Source organism: Danio aesculapii, chromosome 25 (genome assembly GCF_903798145.1).
Source record: "Danio aesculapii chromosome 25, fDanAes4.1, whole genome shotgun sequence".
Classification (NCBI taxonomy): Eukaryota; Metazoa; Chordata; class Actinopteri; order Cypriniformes; family Danionidae; genus Danio; species Danio aesculapii.
This window is the reverse complement of record NC_079459.1, coordinates 7,683,638-7,704,824: the sequence shown is the minus strand read 5'-3', so window position 1 is coordinate 7,704,824 and position 21,187 is coordinate 7,683,638.

Sequence of the window (21,187 nt, the reverse complement as noted above, 5' to 3'; positions counted from 1 at the left end):
AAATATGGGACTGCATTATGCTCTGCAACACCTAGACAGACCAGGGACCTATGTGAGGATCTTGTTTGTTGACTTCAGCTCGGCGTTTAACACCATCATCCCAAAACTTCTCCTGCCCAAATTAACTCAGCTCTCTGTGCCCACCTCTGTCTGTCAGTGGATCAACAGCTTCCTAACGGACAGGCAGCAGCTGGTGAAGCTGGGAAAATTCTCATCTAGCATCCGCACAATCAGCACTGGCGCCCCCCAGGGGTGTGTCCTCTCCCCACTGCTCTTCTCCCTGTACACGAATGACTGCACATCAAAAGACTCCTCTGTGAAGCTCTTGAAGTTTGCAGACGACACCACACTTATCGGCCTCATTCAGGACGGTGACGAGTCTGCTTACAGACAGGAGGTTAAGGAGTTGGCTGTCTGGTGTAGCCACAACAACCTGGAGCTCAACACGCTCAAAACAGTGGAGATGATAGTGGACTTCAGGAGAAACCCCCCTGCTCTCCCCCCACTGAGCATCATGGACAGCATTGTGGCAGCAGTGGAGTCATACAGGTTCCTGGGCACCACCATCTCTCAGGACCTGAAGTGGGACACTCAAATTGACTCCATTGTCAAAAAAGCTCAACAGAGGCTGTACTTTCTTCGTCAGCTGAGGAAGTTTAACCTCCCAAAGGAGCTGCTGAAACAGTTCTACACCTCCATCATTGAATCAGTCATCTGCACATCAATAACTGTCTGGTTTTGCTCAGCTACTAAATACGACCTCCAAAGACTACGTTGAATAGTTCGGACTGCTGAGCGAATCACTGGTACAACCCTTCCTACTCCCCAAGAACTGTACTTATCCAGAGTGAGCAGAAGGGCTGCCAAAATCACTCTGGACCCCTCACACCCAGCACACTGCCTCTTTGAACTTTTACCTTCTGGTCGACGCTACAGAGCACTGCGCACCAGAACAGCCCGACACAGAAACAGTTTCTTCCCTCAGGCAATCCATCTCATGAACACTTGATGATAATAATTGCGAAACCAACATCACTACTTGCTATACACTTTTATACACATATACACTTATTTAACAACACGCTTTACATGCCAATTTGCACATAACAGCTGCACATATAACGTTGTATATAGTAATAAACATGTACATACACTTGTCAATCTGTATATTTGCACTCACTACTTACTTCTATTTTTTAAAAATATATTTATTATCTGTTTTTTGTCCTGTCTCTGTAATGCTGTTGCACTGTAGAAGCTCTGTCACGAAAACAAATTCCTAGTATGTGTGAACATACCTGGCAATAAAGTTCTTTCTGATTCTGATTCTGATTCTGAACGACAATGAAAATATGCCAAACATGAAAGAAACACCCCTGGAGTTTGACATCATCCATCCATGACACTTTCACTATCCCGCATTCTAAACAATCTGCAGCAGCAATTTTGCACACAGTGTGCCTCAATAATTAAACCAGGAAGAAAAAACTGTCGTGTGGATTGCATCATCAAATTTGGTGCTCTTATTGGTTCTTGGATCAACGCTCATCGCAGATGTTGTCACACTGCAGGAAAGTGTCTGAAATCTTCTGACACGGCCAGAACTTTATCGGAGGGAAAATCTGATCGCAACAGGCATTAAGCGGCTGTCTGTGAACATATTAAACCAACAATAAACGATCCCAGATTTTAGCCTAAGATCTTTCAGGATTTCCCAAATTTGTCTCAGATGACAAAATCGTGGTTGAAATCTCACACTTTTTTACCTTTCCATCAATTTTCTTCAAGAGTGAGCAAAAACAGTGAACAATTCAATAACTCCTAAAGACAGTCACTTGTTTTGCTCCATAATGAATTTCTTATTGTTTGCTAGTTTTTTATTATAATTATTAAATTACATAACCAACTAAATGTTGTATAATAAAATAATACTGAATTCAATTATCCATCTGAATGGAAATGAAAGCTCACAAGTTACACTAATATATTTCTTGATTCAGGCGTGGTGCACTGGAATTATGACAGATGATTCAATTTTTGCATGTTTCTGACATGACTCTGCATCCAGCCGGCATCAGTTCTCCTCAGACAACACTGATGGTGAATGATGGGATATATCCTGTTTTAATGGAGGTGCCCACTAATGCATTTTCTAATAAAGACATGTATCATTACAGCCACAGGCTTTGAGAGAGCTCTGATTTGAATCCGATACCCGGCCGCAGACCTGCCAAAGTATCAAACATGAAAAACATCTTGCTTTCGCCTTCCCATCAAACTCCCAGACTCCTCGGCGCTTCCTTCCTGGATTCACTCCAAGGTGCCCATCTTAATGTTTGCGTTTGACTGCATTGACTTAGATATCTGTCTAGACTGATCTGCAATTTAGCATGTAAACAATTGGGGATGTAAACGTTTAATATTTGCAATTACTGAGAATATTTTTCAAAGAAAAAAGCATTACTGTAAAAGCATTATTTCAAAGCCACCTTTACCTGCAGGGCACGGAAAGCATTCTCTTTTTTTTTTTTTTCAATCGGCAGTTAGCCATGTGTAAATGTCAGATTTGCTGTACGCCATTAAGTGCTGCATGTTTTGCGCTGTGGAAAGGTCATTGAGAGCCTTATGGGAAAAGCAGACTGCAACAGTTGCTTATAAACATGGTGAAGGGCCACTTGTTGGGGATTTGAGAGATTTGGACATCTACTGAGGGAGATATATATATATATGAAGAGTTCAGATTCAAAAGCCGCTAAACGCCACTTCCACCAAAAATTAGATAATGATATTGAGTGAATGCTTTAGGCACAAAGTATACAGTATGTTCAACAAATATTCTTGCTTTAAATAATCTAAATCACAGCTTCAGCCTATTCAGAAATAACAGTTTGTATGCAAACGCCGCTAAACGCCACTTGCCTTTGACAACAAAATCCGCTATATCCCGAGAACCAATCAGAAGGCGCGAATCGAATGATATGTTTTCAATGTAGCAGCGCAGTGATACGGCGGTTTATGAAAGCGTGCCTTACCTCAAAGCTCTGTGTATTATAAGAAAAGGGAAACAGTATAGCATGTATTCATAACGTGCTTTTGCGCAGTAACGCTACTTTAAATGAGTCTGGTTTACTATACATTAAATGGCAACTGTGTTTCACAAAAGACAGAGTTAAGATGCCTTTCTTTTATCCCACATGGATGCTATGAGGATAAACAAGAGACGAAAAAGAGACCAAGACCTTGAGTATGGTAAGAATGAATGAATGACAGCTTCTAAAATTGTCTGAGAGACATCCCCTTTTTGCCCAGTAGGCCCACCTTGTGATTTATCTGCTAATTTAAGCTATTTAAAAGATAAATATAATGCATAAAACAATACATTTATATTAGCCTACTTCATATTACCTATATGCCTGTAAGATTGGGTTTTAAACCACAGCGGTTGGAACTGTAGTTCTGCCGAATGACTAAAAAGTTATCAGTATTGATGGTAAAAAACTGTACATTCTAGTCAAACCATTCTTCTGCAATCTTATATCAGTATTAATAGCTATAAATGTGGGAGAGCGTTGATATTATGTGATTGTATTGCAATATGGAACAGTTAAGTGTTGATGTTAAATCAAAAGTAATTCACAAATACTTGAAAATTAAATGATTTATTGACAATAATTCTGTATGGTTACAACTGAATTAATTATAAAATAACTGTATAAAATGATAAAATATGAAATGATAAAACATATGATATAAATTGTACCCAGCTTAAATGTAAAATTAAAGTTACCAGAGGTAGAAGAAGAGACACAGGGGGAGGGAGAGAGAGACAAAGAGAGCAGGCCCAGAAGTTAGCCTGATTGCAGTAGAGTCAGAGGAGGAAAGCAGACCAGGAAAGACAGGCTAGGAAAAGAAAAGAGGCAGCGCAGCATTTTACGACCTATTTTGTATCTTTCTTGACCATGTGACTAAAGCCCAAATGCTGAGACATTCAAACTGACCAATCAACATGTGACCACATCGTAAAACCCCCAAAGTCCACATACCAGTCTCTGATCTTATCAGTATCTGCCTTTGGAGTCAGTATGGACCTTCTTGAGTCAAAAATACATGTTTTGTCAGATAAACAAATGCATATGATAATTTAGCCTCTTACATGCCTGATAAGCTTTTTATATTAATGGATAATGCACAGATATTGATGTTTCACAATGTTTTAAACTACAATATTTGATTTACCAACCTTAGTTTACAATGTTTACAGTGTTCTACTTACATTAAATCTAAATCCCAAATATCAGAAATGACAACAGATTGTTAAGATTTAATTCATGTCAGTTTTAATGTTACTGATTAATGCATTTACTTTCATTCATTCAATTTCCTCCTGCTTTGTCCCTGGTTTACCACAGCGGAATGAACCGCCACTTACTTGACAGATGTATTTTTAATTTCAGGTGGTTTGTGTAATGTGTTTTATGTTTGGTAAAATAATTTCTAATTGCATTTTTAGTCATTTTTCGACTAATTACACTGTCTTGTCCCAATAGGTGGATTTAGAGGTTTTTGCAACAAAAGCAGAAGTGGATTTAGCTGGTTTTGACGCAAAAGAAAATCTAATTTGTTAAAAACCAAAGAAGTGACAATTATGAAAAAAGATATTTTATTTACTAGCTAATAACCTTTTTATTATATATAAAATGAAACTTCTGAACCTAATTATAGGAGCCTGATAGAAAATGCTCATTTACAAGAAAAGAGGTCTGATGGATTTAGGCAAGGCAAGGCAAGTTTATTTATATAGCACATTCATACACAGTGGCAATTCAAAGTGCTTTACATAAACAAGAATAAAAAGACAAGAATAAGAAAAAGAAATAATAATAATAAAAATTATTAAAAACAGATTAAAATGTGTTAATTAAAATTCAAATGTGAAAAGAAAGACATAATAGTGCGATCTATCAGACGTAGCACAGTGCTCATTTAGTAAAGGTACAGCTAAACAGATGTGTTTTCAGTTTTCAGAGGAAATTATCTCAATCCTATAAATATCCCTGCATGTTTCAAGTTCCCTTCAGGGGAACTTTAAAATAGCATCATACGGCCTCTTTAAATCGAATGTGTGTGTTCGGAGTCTCCTGGTTATGTCAAGGTATTTTTCTTCTCTAAATCTCATATTTGGTTTTCCCGTGTTCGCTCAGTTGAGTTTAAATAGCTTAAGGGGAGTCTACTGTCCTTCAACAAAAGCTGATGTCCTTGACAGACGCACGCACCCACACACATACACATACACACTCAAACATGTTCTCTTTGCTGACAAGACATTACTGAGATCAGGCCAGTCCAGCCCACTCGGGAATCAATTGATTTAATTCAGAAAGTGCTGTATGACGCATCCAGGGCAAACAGTGGAATGTAGATGATTTAAGTGAGTGATAATGATGTTTTAGAGGATTAGATATGAATTAGGATCAGTCATTGAAGCTCATATGTGCACGATCACATCTAATAAACATCATTTCACTAAACAAATTGGATTATTAGCACTGATTCGCTTTTAAAGACAGGTCAAAGCGCAGCAAAAATTCTAATTATATTCTATATTCTAATTCTTTATATATTATTAATATATCCATAATATATTACCATATAATGTAGTTACACAACTTTTTGTTATCTTGCGTATTATAATAAAAATGTGTATAAATACATGTTGTATATTATTACTACAATAATATTTCAATTAATGTTTTATGATTTTATTATTATTTTTTTTTAATAGAATGTGTGTGCGTGCGAAATGAAAACAACACTTTAAAGTTATCAATTGCATAAAAAATTATTATTTTATTATAATTATTTGATATTTGTCATTTTATTTTGTAATTATTATTTAATTTGTATTAGAGATGCACCAATATGAACATTGTTAACCGACAACTCTTAAGATTCGGAGGCTGATAACCGATATATTAGCTGATAAATATAAATAGTTCAAATATATTTTTTTATTATTTTATTGTAAAAACTGATCTTTTGAACTGAATAGTCTACTCAATGCAAAAAAGCTATAATTTCAAAATTGCAAGGTTATTATATAAATCTATATTCACAATTTCACGTAAATCTGCATGCATAAAAAAATTAGTTCCTTTTCTTCGCATAGCAAATGAACATGCAACTTGACTGTTGCATAAGAATAATTGGCTAAAAAACAAAATGGGATTTAATTAACAAACAAGTAAAATAAATATGTTTCAAATAAAATGAAAATGAAAGAACTAAGAACTGAAACCAGCTCAAATGTTCTTGAATAAAACATGTTACAGTAATGTCCATCTGTACAAATGTATAATGTCCGAAAAAGCATTTTGAGAGGTGTTTTGGCAGTTCAGAGCCACCGTATTGACCTCATTCTTCATGTACGAGCGAACACAGCCATTTGTATCCTTTTGGCTCGAGACTTCCGGTCTCATTTACTTCCATTCATTTTTCGACCTTAAAAACAGCTTGTTAGGCTGCTTGATGTTGCAAACTGATATTTTCTTATTATATTATTCTACTTTGTCTGTATTGTCATGCAATCACTTGTTTGTAAAGCAAATAGTTTGATCGTTTTCTGACGTTTATTATTCCTAGTCATTTCTCCCATGAATCGGAAATTCTAAAACAATCGCAAAGACGAGCGCACATCAGCATTGAAGAAAAAGGTCAATAAGCGAAAAGCTAAATCGATTTAGTATTACTGTAGAAAATGCAGCATGAATTTGTCCCATTTGGGGTTTTAGATTCTTTTGAACACATGTAGGTGCTGCTTGTCAATCAGACAACGCTTCTATGTTCGTTCTTGTCTTGCAGGAAAAATGATCTATGAAAGGCAAGATGAAAAATTATCAATGAAACATTAACTGCAGGCACTGTGATGCACGTGACACACACTATAGGTGAATTAAACAAACTAAATTGGCTGTAGTGTATGAGTGTGTGTGTGTGAATAATGGAAGGGCATCTGCTGCGTAAAACATTTGCCGGATTAGTTGGCGGTTCATTCCACTGTTGCGACCCCTGATAATTAAGGGACTAAGCCGAAGGAAAATGAATGAATGAGTATATAGTACATCTTCGATTTTAGTTACACTGATGTAAAACTCAAGCTCAGTAAGTTTACTGGGTGATTTTTGGAAATCAAATAAAGAAAACACTAGCCCTCAAAACAGACAATGGTTAATGCTATGACCTCAAGGAGGTAATGCAAAATTTTCTGTATATATATATATATATATATATATATATATATATATATATATATATATATATATATATATATATATATATATATATATATATATACACACACACACACACATTATCATAGTAGAACAGTTTCTCAAGCAGTTTGTGATGCATTTTGGAAATAGGAGATGAGCCCCTGGTCTAATGCGCCACCTGGCTCGAGAAACCCGTTCTCAAAGAATTATTATTTGGGTAGCACACATATTCTGAATGTCTTGGGCACAATTCAAATGAGCCATTTTAATCTAGATTAATTTCTAAATTAATGTAGATAAAAAATGTATCTACATTAACCTATTATATATATATATATATATATATATATATATATATATATATATATATATATATATATATATATATATATATATATATATATATAGTTTAAAACGCTGTTTATTTGTTTACTTTCTAAACAGATGAGGAGATGAACTGTATAAACTCTGTAGATTAAAGATGTTGATCTCTGCTTCCTGTTAAAGGAAGCGGATGAGGATCTGACCGATGCATTAAAAATTCATCTGGCTTTCAAATTCTACACACACACACAGAAAAAAGGAAATACGCTTGTATTCAGCTCTCGCCTGGCAAGGGGTGTGATTCTTTATATTGAACATTAATATGAATGAGACACTTCGGAACAGATTGCTTTCCCGAGGAGTCTCATTTCCCTCTGCTTTTATTTATGCAGGCAAATAAATGTGTGTATTTGTTGCTTTTATTCCCTACTAGTCTACTTGAAGGTGATCATAGTTGTCTGTGTGAGTTGCAAGTTTAGTTTCCCACATTGCTGTCATCTGACTTCCGAAAAGATGGACGTACAACAAAAGTCAGATGTATTTTTATGATGCTTTTTCTTTAAGAAGCTAAAAAAAAGAGCAGGTGTTTAAATCTATCCTTTCATTTTTTCCCTTTCACACACTCTTCTTTGTCACACACACACACACACACACACACACACACACACACACACACACACACACACACACACACACACACACGCGCACACACACACACACACACACACACACACACACACACACACATCGTCATCTGTACCTCCATTAACACATCCAGACTCCTGTCACCAGGAGGCCGAGAGTCGACAGGGTAAAGTGTGAAGGAACCAAATTGCAGGGCGTTTTAAAATCAAAAGGTTTTCCAGTCCAGACTGACAGAGAAAGAATGAACGGCTGAAGGAAACCTAATTCAGCTGACAGTGATGCAGGAAATATGGATGAAATGGCAGAATTCAATCCTCAAAATGTAAATTTTCTTTATACAGGGTTTTAGCAAGTCAAATTTAAGGTTTTTAAATGACAATTATAAAGTAAACTACACTACTAGTTGAGTTTTACCGTTTTTGAATCCCTTCAGCTGATCTGGCGGGAGCATTTTTAGCTTTGCTTAGCATACATCTGCTAATTTCCCTGTATTCTGGTTCAAGTAGATACAGTTCAGGATCTGCACTAAGGTAAGTATGTTCTGAATCGTCTATCACAAATGTCTCCATAGTTGTAAGGCACTATCTCTGTGAAACTAATGGTCATGTTGATTGTATTGATGAATTTTAGCCGCTTGAACATCATAGCATCTGATGCACCCACAAAGTATTTTGCCACAGTATATTTCTGAACATATTAACCTAGAAAAAAGTAACTTTTCATTTTCTGTCAGTCTTAGTATGTAACTACAGCCTACAACCCTTTTATAAGATGTAAGATAAACTTTGGTGTCTCCAGAAATTCGTGTGTAAAGTTTCAGCTCAAAATACCCATCAGATCATTTATTATTGTCATGGATTGGTCAGGCTCTCACGACCCCCACTCACGAAGATCACCATCACCTGACTTCTAATGAGCACACAGCTGCATCACATTCACGAGCACCAGATAAAAGCACAGCACTCCAGTCGCTCATTGTCCGGGCTCGTCTCGACGAAAGCGGACAACTGAGCGACCACTCAGCGTAGTCATCCTCAGCTAAAACAAACGATTTACTTACCTGTTCTCTTTGTATTCCTCCTAGTCTTCCTGGTCCTCCCGAATCGTCCTGTCTTCCAGTCCTTCCAAGTCTGTGTCATCCTCTGTCAGCTGTATCTGGTGTGTGCTGTCCATCCTCGTGTATTCCTGTTACCCAGCCACGGAGGAAAAGACCCCAACATCATTCCTGATCCTCCTGGCTATCCTTCATGTGCTCCTTGTTGTCATTTAATAAACACCCTAACGTTTCCTTACCTCTGTCTCCTGTCCGCTTCATAACAGAAGCCCGGACCCATAACGACGACAACATGAGCACCCCCGATCACCTTCAAGAGCTGGTGGACCAGTTGAAGCGGATTCTACAGCCACCAGCTCCACTTTCCAACGCACCACCAGCACCGAGCACTTCCGCCTCCAGTTTCTTCTTCGGCCCTTCCTTCCAGTCCCATGGCCCGACCAGCGCCCTACTCAGGCGGAGCGGGGGAGTGCAATGGTTTTCTGTTACAATGTTCCCTCATATTCGAAATGCAACCTTCTCTATATCCCACAGATAAGTCGAAGATCGCCTACATCGTATCTCTACTCTCTGGACCTGCACTTAAATGGGCTGAGACGATCTGGAACCAAGCCGGGCCGGTCATGAATTCCATCACTACCTTCACGGAGTATTTCAAAGAGGTGTTTGGACGTTCTGATGGGGAAGTAGCCGCTGGAGAGCAGCTGTATCATCTAAAGCAAGGTACTCTATCTACACAGGAATATGCTCTCCGGTTTCGCACTCTAGCAGCTGCAAGTGGATGGAATGAGAGATCGTTGTTGACCACGTACCGGCTCGGCTTGGAACCCACTCTCCGAATCCAACTGGCCACATTAGATGATACAATGGGTCTGGAGAGATTCATCCAACATTCTCTCCGATGTTCCGATCGTCTCCGTTCCTATCAACAGGACACCATCACCCCCTCGTCTGCACTCCTCCAATCGCCTGAGTCAACAGCCTCTCCAGAACCAGAACCCATGATAATAGAGTCTGGAAGACTGACATCAGCGGAACGACAGAGGAGGCTGACCCGGGGTCTGTGTCTATACTGCGGTGTCAGTGGACACACCCGTATGGAGTGTCCCCTTCGTCCCATTCGGACTTCAGTGAGTGTATTCAGTACGAATATTGAACAATGTAAACCACTTACTACCACCGTACAAATAACTACTGCCTCTATTTCTCTCCTTGTCACAGCCCTCATCGACTCCGGGTCAGCAGGGAACTTCATCTCCCAATCCCTCTGTCGTCAACTCCACCTCCGTACTGAGGCGTCCTCGCATATATACCAGATACAACCGATAACCCAGTGCACTCGATCTTCGACCCGTATCCATCGACAATGCGAAGACATCCTTCTTCAAGTGGGGTTGTTACATCAAGAGAGGATTCAATTTCTGGTTCTGGAGGGTGCAAATATGGACATCATTCTAGGGCGCCCGTGGCTGGTGAAGCACGATCCCATCATCTCTTGGGGCACAGGAGAGATAAAGAAATGGGGATCTGGATGTACACCTGCCTGTTTTCCAAATCTCCCTCTTCAAGGTCGGAACCCCCATTTCTTTGTTTGCAACATCGGTCGAGAGCCCTCCTGAGAAGCAGTCTATCCACATTCCTAAGGAGTACAGCTCCTTTCATGATGTCTTCTGCCCCAAGAGAGCTTCCCAGCTACCGCCGCATCGGCCATGGGACTGCGCGATCGACCTAGTTCCAGATGCCCAGTTGCCAAGAGGTAGGATCTACCCGCTCTCGCTTCCAGAGAATCAGGCAATGGAAGATTACATAAGGGAAGCTCTGAGTCAGGGGTACATACGTCACTCAAAATCACCAGCCGCCTCAAGCTTCTTCTTTGTGGCCAAGAAGGACGGAGGGCTGCGTCCATGCATCGACTACAGGGTCCTAAATAACGGTACAGTAAAATACCGATATCCCCTTCCTCTGGTACCAGCCGCTTTGGAACAGCTCCGAGAAGCTAAAGTCTTCACTAAATTGGACCTCCGCAGCGCGTATAATCTGATAAGAATACGTGAGGGGGACCAATGGAAGACAGCATTCGTGACCCCTACTGGCCACTATGAATATGAGGTCATGCCTTACGGTCTGGTCAACGCCCCCTCCGTATTCCAAAACTTCATTCATGAAGTCCTCCGGGAGTTTCTTCACCACTGTGTAATAGTGTACATAGATGACATCCTCATTTACTCCCGGAGTGAGGCCGAACATCGCCAACACGTTGCGGAGGTCCTACACACATTGAGAGAACATCACCTCTACCTCAAAGCGGAGAAATGCTCATTCCACCAGAAGTCGATTCATTTCTTGGGATACATCATTGACCAAACCGGTATACGTATGGATGGGAAGAAAATTGAGGCTGTTCTATCCTGGTCAGAACCCACTTCCATTAAGGAGCTCCAGAGGTTTCTTGGGTTTGCTAACTTTTATAGACGGTTTATCAAGGACTACAGCAGGATTACATCACCTCTCACTAATCTCCTCAAGGGTAAACCCAAAGGACTGGAGTGGACCAAAGAAGCAGCCGCAGCCTTCCGCCTTCTTAAGAAGGAGTTCACAAGGGCCCCACTCCTGACTCATCCTGACCCAAATCTTCCTTTCGTGGTGGAAGTGGACGCATCCACCACCGGCGTCGGGGCAGTATTATCTCAACATCATGATACACCGCCCCGACTGCATCCCTGTGCCTATTTCTCTCGGAAGTTGAGCCCGGCGGAGCAGAATTACAGCATAGGAGACAGGGAGCTTCTAGCAATCAAGCTAGCCTTGGAGGAGTGGCGTCACTGGTTGGAGGGAGCCAAACATCCGTTCCAGGTGATCACAGATCACAAAAACCTCCAATACATCAAAGAGGCCAAGAGACTATGTCCACGTCAAGCCAGATGGTCACTTTTCTTCTCACGTTTTGATTTCTCCATTTCCTATCGTCCAGGACCCAAGAATCTAAGAGCAGACGCTCTCTCTCGTTTACACGAGCATCACGATCATGAAGAACTCCCAACGAAGATTCTTCCCGAACACATCTCCATTTGTCCGATCACCTGGAACGCTCCTCCAGTCGTTGCCACTCCGGAAGCCCCTGCTCCGCCGGGATGCCCTCCTCATCGGCAGTTCATACCACCTGAACACCGGGTAGATCTGATCCACTCCTTACATACCTCGCTAGGCACTGGACATCCAGGGATCAACAATACTCTCTCGCTAGTATCCCAACGATTCTGGTGGCCAAACATGGCAAGGGATGTGAGGCAATATGTTCAGGGCTGTAAGGACTGTGCCCAATCCAAGAGCCCACGTCATCTACCCGCTGGAAAGCTCCATCCCTTGCCGATTCCGAACCGTCCCTGGTCACACCTAGGAGTGGACTTTATCACTGACCTCCCTTCGTCAGAAGGTAATACCTGTATTCTAGTCATAGTAGATAGATTCTCAAAGTTTGTCAAACTAATCCCTCTGAAAGGTCTTCCCACAGCCTTTGAAACTGCCGACAATATCTTTAATCAAGTCTTCAGGTCATTTGGTATTCCAGAAGATATTGTGTCGGACAGAGGTCCACAGTTCATCTCACGTCTATGGAAAGCCTTCTTCAAGCTCCTAGGTGTGGCCGTCAGCCTCTCTTCTGGATATCATCCCCAAACCAACGGGCAGACAGAGAGGAAGATTCAGGAGGTGGGACGGTTCCTGAGGACCTTCTGCAGTGGTCACCAGAACTCCTGGAGCCAGTATTTGGGCTGGGCAGAATATGCCCAAAATTCACTGCGGCAACCCTCCACCGGACTCACGCCATTCCAGTGCGTCCTGGGCTTCCAACCACCGCTCTTTCCCTGGGATGGCGAACCATCTGATGTCCCCGCAGTGGATCACTGGTTCCGGGAGAGCGAGAGAGTCTGGGACGAGGCTCATCAACATCTGCAGAGGGCAGTCCGTCGAAGCAAGGTAACCGCCGATAGGAGAAGGTCTGAAGAACCCAGATACACACCCGGACAAAAGGTGTGGCTATCCACCCGGGACATACGCATGCGACTGCCCTCTCGCAAGTTAAGTCCCCGATTTGTTGGTCCCTTCACCATCGTGGAACAGGTTAACCCCGTCACCTACAAACTACAATTACCCTCTCACTACCGTATTCACCCTACATTCCACGTATCACTCCTGAAACCCTATCACGATCCTGTTCTTCCCTCCACAGAGCCTGACCACGAAGAGGAACCCCCTCCTCCACTGCTCCTAGAAGAAGGAGCCGTCTACGCAGTGAAGGAGATCTTGCGTTCCCGACGTCGTGGTGGCCAGTTGGAGTACCTGGTGGACTGGGAAGGGTACGGCCCCGAAGAAAGGACATGGGTTCCCAGAGCTGATATTCTCGATCCTAGTCTCATGGTGGAGTTTCATGAGAGCCACCCTGAGTTCCCAGCGCCTAGAGGCAGAGGGAGACCACCACGGCGTCGGAGGTGTCGGCCCTCAGGAGCGGGCCCTGGGGAGGGGGGTACTGTCATGGATTGGTCAGGCTCTCACGACCCCCACTCACGAAGATCACCATCACCTGACTTCTAATGAGCACACAGCTGCATCACATTCACGAGCACCAGATAAAAGCACAGCACTCCAGTCGCTCATTGTCCGGGCTCGTCTCGACGAAAGCGGACAACTGAGCGACCACTCAGCGTAGTCATCCTCAGCTAAAACAAACGATTTACTTACCTGTTCTCTTTGTATTCCTCCTAGTCTTCCTGGTCCTCCCGAATCGTCCTGTCTTCCAGTCCTTCCAAGTCTGTGTCATCCTCTGTCAGCTGTATCTGGTGTGTGCTGTCCATCCTCGTGTATTCCTGTTACCCAGCCACGGAGGAAAAGACCCCAACATCATTCCTGATCCTCCTGGCTATCCTTCATGTGCTCCTTGTTGTCATTTAATAAACACCCTAACGTTTCCTTACCTCTGTCTCCTGTCCGCTTCATAACAATTATAGCCTCCAGAATCTACCCGTTTTGGTGTCTGAGCTGTTTTTGTAGTCTGTGCCTTTTAAATGCGAATAAGCTGCCTCTACTCGCCCACCGATCCCAGGTGCATGTCTGCTTCTCCTGCCTTACATCAGATAAACAGCAGTCAGTGATAGAAATAGACATGGATGAAGCTGAAATACAGCTCATTAGTCAAAAACACCTTATACCTTAGAAACTTATAAAAAGCAAGTGTGTTCAATGTATTTGTGATAGAGTTTATTCAAGCCTTTCTGAAATGATGAATAACACACAAATGCCGATTGCAGTACACACACACACGTGCGTTTACTGACACTGTGGCCATGGTGGTTATATCGGTAAAGAATTACACAGTGATTTTACTGTCTTTATTATAAACAAGCTGTTATAAAAATGTTTTACACTTATAAACATATAAAATCAGAGAGTTGGAATAGATATTTTACTCTCAATTTCTTTGCAAAATATATGTTCTGTGAACACGTATAAACATGTTATTATAGAAAAATGGCACCTATCAATTAATTGGTGGGCAGGGAAAACCGCACTCCTACGTCATGTTGCGGTGAGCCTAAAAATCTATGGGATTTGGGTCCTATTTTAACGCTAGGAAATCTTTAAAATTCACTGCAATATGACAGTGGACACACTATACCAACACACAGTTCTGTCCAAACAGCTTCCAAAAGTTGATTTTCATCATAAGGGCAGTTTAAATAGGAATATGATCGATGCTCTTTTGTTATTAACATGCTAATAGTCTAATCTGTTTCAATAATCCATGCTTAGCTGAGCTAAAAGTCAAAATTAAGTGTTACCAAATTTATTTATAGCACAAATTATGTGAAATATTATTTATAAAAAAAAAATTAGCATTTTCATGCATTTTGGCCATTCATTTAGACAACACTGACATTTCGGGGACTCCTGAAAGTGTCAGATGCCACTGCCATCTCTATGTAAACTATAAAAAAACATTCAGAGTTCAGTCTTACGAAATTATAAGATACTTGAGTCCGGTTTACATTATTAAAGATATTGTTCCAGTAAAAAACAACATATGGTATAGACGTATTTTCTTTTAAGATTAAAGATCTAATTTTATGATTATTAGGCTTAAATCCTAATCAACAGATAAAACCGACTGAGGTCTGTACAGGTTTAGGAGGACAAACAGAAAGCGCTGATGTACATACACTGCTTTTGTACAGCAAATGTATAGCAACTCCAGTTTACTATCGGAAATTCCTGTAATGTAATAGGAATTTTGTATCTTGCAATAAATTCTGTAAATGTAAATAATGCTCCAGCATTATCAAATAATTGATTAACTAATAATAGTCCATTGTTAAACCAATTGTTAAAGAATAGTGACTTATTTCTATACAAGATATTGGCATTGTGCCAAATAAGAAAACTATGTGGGGAGAAGTTGTGTTTATAAATAAGCCTCCATGTTGTCATACTAAAGACACTGCAAATGATATTCAGCTAAGGTTTTTTAAAAAAGGATGAGGTGAACCAAAAAGGATATAAGAAAGGACACGCAGAAAGCTATAAACGAAGCAGAGGAGACTGAGAGCGTCTCGTGGTGAAGACTCAGGAGACGTCGCCTCGTTCTGAGGGTAATTGAGCTCCGTGTGGCGGCAGACTCGCTCCTGTCAGTCTTCTCAAGCCCCATTTGCTGTCTTTAGTAGGTTGTGTGCTGAATACTGATGCAAGGATCAAAAAGACAGCATAGATCCTATACAGCACACTGCAATCACTGACCGATCTGGTGTCGCAGGCCTCTCACCCCGTCTGTCAGTCCATCTCATGTACAGGTCTGTTCAGTTTTTTAAGCCTGAGGTGGAGAGAATATGAAATGAAGGATTTCTAAACGCCGTTTCAGAGCACACCGCTGCAAGGACACAGTGAATAATTCATCAGGAATTAAAGCAGACGCTTTGGAGGAGTAATATTTACCTTATTAGATCTTTCTTATTGCGTTTAATATTTTAAGCCTGAGAGCAAAGTCTGGGAAAAAACACCCACATTTGTGTTAACTTAACATATGGAATTTGTTAGGTAAAATGAATAGAAATTATTCCTTGATTAAAACAGCTTTGTTTATAATTTTGAGGCAATAATTGCTGTTGTTTGGGTTTTTTGTTATTCAAAGGTCCAGTGGAGTGCTTTGAAATGTGCATTTTGTTCGATGTGTGATGTAATCTCAACCGTAACACGAAGTGAGGGTGGGACATAGTGTAGCTCCTCCCTTTTTTATAAAACAGCCAATAGCGTTTTGCTTTATCACCGCTCTGCCAGTAAGAGTGGTTGAGCTCAAGCGCATCAAATGAGAAGCATCCTAAAGGGGGCAGGGCATGTCGGATACTAGAGAGCATTTGATTGGTCACGATTTGATGAGAAACTGAAGTATGCAACATTATGAAGCTGCAGACCCAGAGACTCAACTGCACGCTCAGACCTGTATGCTCAGACCAGCACTTCCAGACCTATCATTAGGATAAGGGTTAGGTTTATGTGTCCTATGTTGCTACTTGCTAGAAAGTGCCACGATGTCCTCGCTGCAGTCCGTAATCACAATGACGCCGTCTAAGGTAAGGTCCACACTACTGTGGCGGTTGGATTTAGGGTAGGGGGAGGTGTAGGCGATCGTCCATGAAGTGGTCCTCAACCACCGGTACCAGGCCGCAGAAGAAATCATTAATTATTTTTGTTTTATTTATTATATATTTAGTCTGAGCGATCTTTTATTTGAAAAATGACCCTATTTTCTTTAGCTTCTCGTTCACTTGAGCACTATGGTTTAACCTACAAGCAGCAAAATGCCCAGTGAAGGACCCTCGAACTGCCAAGGAATGGATCCGCATCCCAGTTGTCAACAAATCAGATGAATCCACCATGGCTGTGCAAGAAGATCAACTGATGGAGATCTCACATGACGGCGGCCTTTTAGGGGCTGTTCGAATATTATATCTTTTCTAGAGTTCGCACAAGTTCTTTATTTGTAATGGAGAAGCGCGACTTGCGCTCACGCCTTCCAGACCAGATGCACACAGTTAAATGAATCCCGCACCGCAAGATAAGCTTCAGCTTGTAAAGAATATACACATTTCAGTAAGACTAATGATCTCAGATAAACACAGAACCCCTAACACTGCAGTGCTTTGTAATTTTCTCTATAAATAAAACTTGTATCAGAGTGACAGCAATGTTTTGTCAGCTTGTCTTCCCCTGAGAAAACAGTTGATGGTTGATAGCCTAGCATTTCCATCAACTATTTTTTCAGGGGAAGACAAGCTGACAAAACATTGCTGTCACTCTGATACAAGTTTATTTATAGAGAAAATCAGCTCAAGCTCATCAAATGAGAAGCATCTTGAAGGGGGCATTTAATTGGTCACAATTTTATGAGAAACTGAGGTATGCAACATTATGAAGCTGCAGGCCTGGAGACCCAACTGCCCGCTCAGACCAGCACTTCCAGACCTATCATTAGGGTTAGGGTCATGTGTCCTATGTTGCTACTTGTAAGAAAATGCCAAAATGTCCTCGCTGCAGTCTGTAATCATGATGACCCCCACTAAGGTAACGCCCATACTATTGTGACAGTTGGGTTTAGGGTATGGGGAGGTGTAGGCGATTGTCCATAATATAGTGCAGAGGTCCTTAACCACCGGACTGCGGACCGGTACCAATCCGTGGATCAATTGCAAGCAGCAAAACAAGTAAGAAACAGACGTCTTAGAAAGTTTCTTTGGAAAGGGGAAAATGCGCAGTGAAGGACCTGCAAACTGCCAAGGAATAGATCCACAACCCAGTTGTCAACAAATCAGATAAATCCACCATGGCTGTGCAAGAAGATCAACTGATGGAGATCCCAAATGACAGCAGCCTTTTAGGGGCTGTTCGCATATCACGTCTTTTCTAGAGTTCACACAAGTTCTTTGTTTCCAAGGAAGGTGCACGGCTTCCAGACCAGACACACCCGGTTGAATGAATGCCGCGAGTGCACAGCGACATCAGCTTCAGCTTATATGAAATACACACATTTCGGTAAGACTATTTATCTCAGACAAACACAGAACACCTGCAGTGCTTTGTAATTTTTTTTCCACAAATAAAACTTGTATCAGAGTGACAGTTTTTGATGTTTTGTCAGCTTGTCTTCCTCTGCGAAAACAGTTGATGGTCGCCTAGCATTCCCTCACATCACCTCCCACCACTGGTTCAGTTTGTCATCAAGCTGCGGGCTGCAGCGAGGACTGTCTCGAAAGTGCTGGTCTGAGCGTGCAGTTGGGTCTCCGGACCTGTCGCTTCACCCGACCCAGGTGGCATTGTCTGAGAAAACAATAGGGCTGTTTTTCAATATGCGTTCTTCAGCGGTCTTGTGTCCTCGTGTTCTCGTGTAACTTCCTCATCAATTGCCAAAGTTCAGTTCCAATACTCAAGACCGCACGAACAGAGGACGGGTGAAACTTCCCGGATGTGTTCTTGATATCGAGGACGCATAAATGCAGACTTCAGCACCGAACTCGCTCTAGAAGTCACAGAAATCGTTGAGACTAGATGTGGGAAGCACAGCATTTTATATAGATTTATTATTAAAGTTCAGAGATAGAACTTATTTACCTCAGGAGTTTCCCTAAATGAAACAATAAATATTAACATTACCCTGAAAGTCTTAATAAAGGAATAAACACATTAAGGTTGTTTATTTGCTGAAATGCGTATTAAAATCTGTTTTATTTATATTGTGCAGCGTATATTTGTAAAGTCTTAGTAAAGGGGGAAAACAATAGATTGTATGAATGCTGTAATGTTTAAATTATTTTCCGTTAAAGACGCATGAAGGTCATGTGACCATCAGGAAGAACGCAGCATCTCATTTCTCACAGGGCGCGTTCTCTGTTCTCGTGGTCTCCCGAGTTCGTTCTTCCAAGGTGACCTGGCAAGACTGGTATCCTCGAGAACGCAAGTCCGTTCTCTGGGTTCTTGGAATTGAGAAACAGCCTTGGTCCGAAAGTGCTGGTGGGAGCGTGGAGGTCTGAGCGTACAGTTGATTCTCCGGGCCTGCAACTTCATCCTTCTCGTAGTATGAGGTGAGATGAAAAAAAAAACGTTTATCCATTGGCAGAAGTGACAAACTATAAGCCTTACATATTTTTATCAGTTTTATATCTTCTAAACGCAAGTTTTGTCACTGTTTTGGAGCAGAGTAGCTTATAGATATCTTAAAAACGAACAATACTGATACTAACATCTAAAAAATGTTTTAATTTAATTTAAATTTTATGGGACCTTTAAATTACTTCCATTAAAAAAAACAATCCACACTAGTCAAAATGATTCCTTTGCTATGGCAACACTATGAATTAAGAATAAAATAAGCCAGATTTTTGTATTTTCATTTATTTATTCATTTTTTTTGTGTAAAATTATTATTTAACTTTTTATAAAAAGAAGGTTTTTGCTCCTCTTTGCTTTGTTATTTTTCAGCTGGTCAAGTGTTTGTGTGCTTTAGAAATTCCTTGCTGCACTCTGGTGGGCTTTGGTCCATGGTGTTGCCATAGCAATGGAATAATTTAGATTAATTTGCATTGTTTTTTAATGGAAGTCATTTAAAGAAATGAAAAACCCAAACAACAGCAATTATTGCCACAAAACGATTCTTTTTTTCTTCAGAAACAACGCTGTTGTGGTTATGAACTAATTGCATATTGTTACCGGATGGCTGTTTGTCGCTGTGTTGCTCTTTGTCTCATGAGTGAGATGAGTCTCTAGTGGTGATAAACAGACTCATTTGGACATGATTGGCAGACACACATAAATGCTCAACACACACTCATAAAGCATTATGGTAATTTTTATTGTATTTAACATGCCCCTATTATGCTCTTTTGAATATAACCTTCCATGCAGTGTGTAATGTAGCCGTTTGTGAATCTAAAAGGTCTGCAAAGTTTTAAAGATTAAAGTGGGGATAATTAAAAGTTGTTCTATTTTATTTTAACAATGTTAGTTCATATGGTTTAAAGACACAGTTGCACTCAGGAAAAATCCAAGCACACTTTTCTTATTTAATGTTGGGGAAAATGCTTGGTATTTCTAAAAGGGTTGTCCCTATTCTCTTAATGGGTGTGTTTTGGGTGTAACGCACTATAAACCAATCAGAGTCTCATCTCCCATCCCTTTAAAAGCTGGTTAAACACTTAGGGCTCTATTTTACAGTGGCCGGGAAGTGCAAAACAATATTACAAAGTGTGAAACACTTTTACAAAGCTCGAGACAAATTTACATTTTACAAAACATTTTTACCTATCATCAGACACAATTACATAGGAATTTTTTTTTTTACCAAGGACGAAACAAATTTACATTTTAGAAAAAAATTTACAAAGCACAAAACACTTTTACAAGTCCCGAAACAAATTTACGATTACAGATTCCTTGCGGAAAGGGAATGTACCACACACCGGAAGTGACGTAGTATGTACCACATACCGGAAAATATCAGCTTGTGTGTGACCTTGTAGACAAGTTAACACGTCTACAACTATAAAAATCAAAAATTTATCAACTGCGATAAACATCGTTTTGTCATTTAGAGCTATTCTGAGAAAATATCCACGTGAGAGTATGTAGAAACATGTAAACGCAAGTACATGGATGCAATCAAAGCACAGCATGTTGACTGATAAAGATATCAAAGCCGACTTCAACCTGAAGACCTAGTTAGCTCACTTAGATAGATCGGATGATACATGTGCTGAACCTTTTAACTTGGGTTCGAATCCCGTTGATGACATGTCAATTCTAATTATTTCTTTACATTAATTTTGGTTATATACTGTTCTGCTACACAAATATTAATGTT